Source organism: Empidonax traillii, unplaced genomic scaffold, assembly GCF_003031625.1.
Source record: "Empidonax traillii isolate 1590-97213 ecotype Southwest subspecies unplaced genomic scaffold, ASM303162v1 scaffold6251:size6311, whole genome shotgun sequence".
NCBI lineage: Eukaryota > Metazoa > Chordata > Aves > Passeriformes > Tyrannidae > Empidonax > Empidonax traillii.
In genome coordinates this window covers 1-6,311 of record NW_020961444.1, presented here as the reverse complement: position 1 = coordinate 6,311, position 6,311 = coordinate 1, and the positions used below count along the sequence as shown (strand labels likewise).

Sequence of the window (6,311 nt, the reverse complement as noted above, 5' to 3'; positions counted from 1 at the left end):
GCTGCTGCCACCGACTGGAGTTAAGACATGTAAGGAAAAGGGATTTTTTGAGTAGAAACTATGCTGTGCCATTGTGTATCCAGGCCTCTCTCAGCATGGGTGGCATTTGTGTCTATACCTGGAAATTCAGAGGTCTTTTTGTCCAGAAACACAAAGGGTGATTATGTGGTTTGCATGTACAACTGTGAAAACATCCAATTTGTTTCCTTCCTGAATGAAGTCTGAACCTTCCCTCGTGTATTTCTAACCTAGTAGGAAAGGCCTTACCTTTTTTTCTTCCCTATGTAATTCTTAGGACTATCAGGAGGCTTCTAATTTGGAGCAGTTTGTGACTCGCTTTCTCTTGAAGGAGACACTGAACCAGCTTCAGTCCCTCCAGAGTTCCCTGGAGTGTGCCATGGAAACCACGGAGGAGCAGACCCGGCAGGAGAGGTGAGCAAACCTCTTTTTCAGCTGCAGTGAAGGGGTGAGGAGTTGGGTCACTGTGAACCTTCTATTTTACATTTCACCCAGCAATCCGATGTAGGGAATAACAAAAAGCTTAAACGTTTTATTCCACACAGGAACCCACTAACAGTAATTTTTTGGTTTTTGTTTTTGTTTAATTTTTTTTCCTCAGTATGCTATTGTTAAAGATGACAGAAAAAGTAAAATATGAACTGTTTTATTTTGCAGACGAAGATCTTAAGACCTTTCTTTTGGAAATATCATTTGCTTGTTTTGCTGTTGGGCTTGAGATCTCTGAAGTACATGAATAATACCCTGGGGTTTTGTGCCAGCAGCTTGACCATAGGAATCAAACAGTTCTTGGAAGTCTGAGGATGCACCAAACATGCACAGTATCTATATTTCCCTCTGTTCATGCATACATATTTCCAGGTTCCCCAGCAACTGATGGGAGAGAAAGAAGTCTTGAATGGCAAGTTCAGAGCTAGAGCCTAACTTAGGTGCTCTTACATCCTCCAAAGTAATCACTGACTTCTCTGACTTGCCTTTTAGGACAGCCTCTCCAGAAATACAGTTTAGAAAGACCATGTGGGTAACTCAAACTGCCCAGCTGGGTGCTTGGATTTGGGTAATATGAGCATCCATTTTGCAGTAAGCTTTCTTGACTAAATTGACTGTCTAGTAGTGCATTCTCCAGTTCTATCAGTACAGTTGCTCAGAAATACCCTTTTGAATGCTGAATTTCATTTGTGGCAAAGAAAATGAGAAAGAGGTGTGACACACTTAAGCCAAATACCAAAAGGCAGGCAAACACAGCACTTTAACTACAGCTGTTTTGGAGAAAATTAGTTAGTTCCTAACGCAGACGCCCCAGTCTGTATGTAAAATCATCTTCATTTACGTTTAACAAAACTCAGGGACAAACTGTTTGAATCAGAATCCCACTAAGATACTCGTAAACTAATTTGAGAGCTCACAGTGGGGAATTGCTGCAATTTGTCTTACTGTGAAGGGATTTGATGCTGCAGAAAACACCATCCTAAAACATCTCCTTAACATAATGTGTGAACTTTTAGTGAGCCTTTATTCTGTGCTGCAAGAGACCAGATATCTTTCCAAAACAGTAACATGAGAATTATTTACTGAACTGTTTAGGCTACTGTCTAATAATCTTTGCAACCACTCATCCAACTAACTGTTCAAAATTAACGATAGTCCTGGTCCTTCATTGCATTCCAGCTGGAGGATGAAGAAGAACCACATAGAGACAGCCTTTGGTCCTCACACAAAATCTCAAGTATCAATGACTCTGTCATCACAGTACAAACATAAATAATTTCTGTATCTGCTACTAGTCCCAGAAGCGTATCAGTCCTCCATCCAGTAGTAGCTAGTTCTCATCAGTTTTCCTTCCTTATCAACAGATACAGGTTGCTGTTTATCTTTTCAACCTTTAAGCTGTAGGGGACAATTATTAAAGTTCATATCTCACTTTTAGGTGGTATTGTGAAGTTCCTCTGCAGTGATGCTATGAAATTCCTATGAATGAAGAAACTGTGTGAATGATTACTTAGGTCAGGTCAGAGCCACATCACAGACAGACACTGATCTTGAGATTTCTCTCCCTAAAAGATCTATAGTTTAACCCTTTTTTTTTAACCCTGTCAGCTTAACCCTTTTTTTCTTTTTTTCTTTTTTTTTCAAATTTTTTTTTGACTTATTAATGACATAACCACAACTTGTCAGTAATAGTGAAAATCTGGAAAACAGTCCAGTGGTCTCAACAGGTATTTCTCAACAGGGAACATATAAGCACATTTTTTAAAAACAGAGGGAGGAGACCTCTCCCACACATTCTATCTTGAGAAGTCTCCTGTGTTTCTGTGCAGAAAAGATCCAACAAAACCAGAAGTGCTCTCAGTCCAATGGCCAGGGAAACGCTCAGCTCGAAGGCTTCAGAAGAACAATAGCCTGCCATCAAATAACCCTCATTCTAGCACAGGTATGATACTTCACATTTTCAAGATACTTAAAACATTTGCATACACACATGTACAGAAAAATATATACATATCTTTCTCTCAAAAATTTAATTTAGATACCTAACTAACTCAGATGCTTTAGTGACAGAAGACAATTTCAATTTATTATAGAAGTTATTAACTTAAACCATAAGGAAAATAAATATATATCCACAGATCTGAACTGATGAAAATAAATACATAATTATGGGCCAAATTGTGATATTGTTTGGGGGCTTTGGATTGATTCAACATTTTTAGGTAATATTTGTAGCCTGCAGAAGTGAATGAAAAGGTGAAGGCTGTAAATTATAAAGAGCCAGGTTCTCTGCCATGACTTACATCTCAGCTGAGGGGAACAAATAAGAAACAGAAAGGGAAAATACAAAATGTGAAAGAAAATAATATTTCATTTCCAATGACACCAAAAGAATCTGAACCAGCATTTCTGAAAAGGTGATAGTGCACTTTGGTAAATGAGATTCTTTGGAAGCAGAGGCATTAAGCATGAGGCTGCAGTGAAGGTGTCTCCATGCTTCTTCGAGCAACACCTATGTAGACATTCACACTGTGAGTGATGTCAGGAACTGCTTTAATAATGCACATATTTGTTTTCTTGAGTATTGACCCTTCCATCTAGTAGGCAATTTTCATGAGACTTTAGCAAAGCAAAATTTTCCAGAGACTTCAGAGAAACTCACAGAATTACAGAATCATAGACAATCCTGAGTTGGAAAGGACCCATGAGGATCATTGAAGTCCAACTCCTGGCCCTGAACAGGACTGCCCAAAGAAGCATGTACCTGAGAGTGTTGTCAAAAGGCTTCTTGAACTCAGACAGGCTTGGTGCTGTGACTACTTCCCTGGGGAGCCTGTTCCAGTGACCAACCACCCTCTGGGTAAAGAATTTTTTCCTCATCCAACCTAAACCTCCCCTGACACAGCTTGATGCCATTTCCTTTGTTCCTCTTACTTGTCACCAGAGAGATCAGTGCCTGCTCCTACTTTTCCCCTCATGAGGAAGCTTCAGACTGCTCTGAGGTCTCCCCTAAGTCTCCTCTTCTGTGGGCTGCACAAGCCAAGAGACCTCACCTGCTCCCTTGTATGGCTCCCCCTCTAGGCCCTTTACCATCTTCACAGCCCAGATGCTTGGGCCTTTGTAGAACATCATCTTCTAGCTTCACTCTTGATATGTGACATCAGATCACGTTGGATGTGGCCCTGAGCAACCTGATCTAGTAGAAGGTGTCTCTGCCCATGGCAGGGTGTTTGGAACTAGGTGATCTCTAAGGTCCCTTCCAACACAAACCATTCTATGATTCCATGATCAGGTCATTATACAGGCAGGAATATAACTGCAGTAGAGATGGAGAGCTTTCTTTAGGCATCAGCAGAATTTCCAAGGCACTAACATTAATCTAAAATGTAGTTTTAATTCTGAAGTGGATTTCTACCACATCTTCAAAAGAACAAAAATAATTCATAGAGTCAAAATCGTGCTTTCCTTTAGTTTTACCTAAACGAACACTGAACTAGTTGAAGCATAATTTTTGAGAAGAACTAAAGTCAAGCTTTTTTTAAAATAAAATACAGGGATACACTATGATCCAGCAATTTAGTAACATTTTTAAATGTTCATTATTTATCTTGTCCAAAGGTTGGATTGAGGAAGACAGCCAGTGGATGACCCAGATAAATAGACTCCAGAAGCTAATTGATAGACTGGAAAAGAAGGTGTGTGTTTTTTTCCACCTGCTTGTTACCTCATTTTCAGTAAAGCAATTATTTTCAAAACACAAATAAGTTCCAATCCACAATGAGTGAAACTTCAACATCACCTAAGACAGCCAACACTCATTAAATGCCTACATTTTTCTTCCACCTTCTTCTTTCCTACTGCATGACAGCATGCCATGGTTTTTCCATGCTCCCCTTTCCCCTTCCCATCACCACAGAATCAAATTTTCATAAAGATCTGAAAAGCTGCATTTCTGTATGACTGGAGAATGTTACTGTATTTAGTCATGCTTGTTTTGGGGAACATGGTATAAGCCTCTGTTTTTAGGATATGGTAGTTTTCTTTTCCTCTCCAAACTTTCCCATGAAAGCATGGCAGAACATTTTGTTTCCTCCTTTCCATCAGAGGATACTCATTTATAAAGCTGAAAACACTTTCCTAAGAAGTAAATAAGTTTCCTAATAAGTTCAAAAGCTGATGCAATCTTGCCTGGGAGCTGGCGGCACCAGCCCCCAGAGCCCAGGAACCATCTGTGGTTCCCATACCAAAGCAGACCCCTCCGGGAGTCTGAAAATGACCCATCTGATCCAACAAAGCCAGCATTTACAATCCTGGGGCTTGTAAAATCCTGAGCCATATCTATCTGTACAGAAAGTATCTATTATTTTTAATTGTGATTCAGATTTGATTGCTACCCTGGTGTATAAAAGTTGTTTTTTATCTGTGTGTGATGACTTCTCTTTTTTTGGGAGAAGAAAGAAGAGCACAGGAAAAAGTAAGGTTATAAACTCCTGAGTTGTTCTCTACATAAAGTGTCTTTATTGAAGGACAATTTCAGATAGGTGCTAAGGGAGTGGTTGAATTCAGTGGATTTTGGGACCATGGGGGTTTCTTCCTCCTAGTCCTCTGGAGGTGAGATTTCAGGCTGAGTTCTCTCAGACCCCAGAGTAGCTCCATTCCCCATGCAGCTGATGCTGCTTCTCCCCAGAAGGTCATTGCTCACCAGCAGTGACACTGTGCATGCACTCTAAAGACATTGGCACAGGTGTCTTCATCAGCACCCACACACAGGGAGCACTTGCAGGAACATGAACAAGAACAGCAGCACTTGCAGGAAGATGAAACAGTCTGATCACGTTCTTTCCTTTCAGCTGATCAGGGATGATCATGGGGATGATGCCGCATGAGCATTATCATGGGGTTTAAGTATTTGTGCCTGGACCCATACCCCTTACCCAGGCCCTGGTTCAGACTTTGGGTCCTGGCAGACAGGTGTCTCCTCTCCCTCAGCCAGTAGTCAAACTTGAGTTCAGTAGCAAATTGTACACACAGAAAATAGTTAAGGGACTTAACAAAAGAAAAATAAAAATAGGAGTGACTTGGCACAGGGCTCAGCAAGAGCAGCATACTGACCTTTCTCTGACATTGCTCCCTCCCAAAGCAAAAAAACACTACTAATTACTTTTGCCCTTTGGTCCCAGTTTGGGAACAGCATTGGGTATTTCAGTTATCTCAGCCTTCTACTGACTAGCTGTATATGGTCGCTGCCAGCATCGCTGGCCTTGCAAGACTTTGTGCTCCAAAAGGAGTCCCATATTCCCTTTGGTTATCCCTGTGGTCTGAAAGTCTCTCACATCGCTTCTCCATAACCAGCTGTGAATCTGGCCATTTCTTGAAGCTCTTTCCTTAACTTCTGTCAGCTTCTCACTCTGCTCCTTGCCATGCTCAGCAGCTCAGCCCATTAAGCTTCTGGCCAGAGCCTACCCATGAGCCTCTATACAACTGCTTTGTCCCAGAGGTAATTTCTGCAAGAGAAAGGCAATGACATGGCAGTTGTCATGTTAATGATGTTTTAATAGCAACTTGATTTTTCCTGAATAGATATAAACTGGATTTTGAAATGTCAAAGTCCATCATGAAAGGTAAATCTCACGTTTGGTCTACTCCCAACTCTGCTTTGGAAACAGCAGCTCACTACCCAAACACAGCTGGTCCAGCCCAACATGGACCGATGCCAAAAGAAAACCTAACATCTAAAAGAATGTAAAAAAAAAAAAAAAAAAAAAAAAAAAAAAAAAAAAAAAAAAAAAAAAAAAAAAAAAAAA

General features: G+C 40.5%; 1 long non-coding RNA gene across 1 annotated transcript; it reads left to right on the top strand.

Moving 5' to 3' along the window:
- Nucleotides 1-297: 297 nt before the first annotated feature.
- LOC114073378 lies at nucleotides 298-4,203 on the top strand. Its single transcript, XR_003574316.1, has 3 exons — nucleotides 298-432; nucleotides 2,337-2,449; nucleotides 4,126-4,203. It is a non-coding gene; the product is annotated as an uncharacterized LOC114073378 (long non-coding RNA).
- The last annotated feature ends 2,108 nt before the right edge of the window (nucleotides 4,204-6,311 follow it).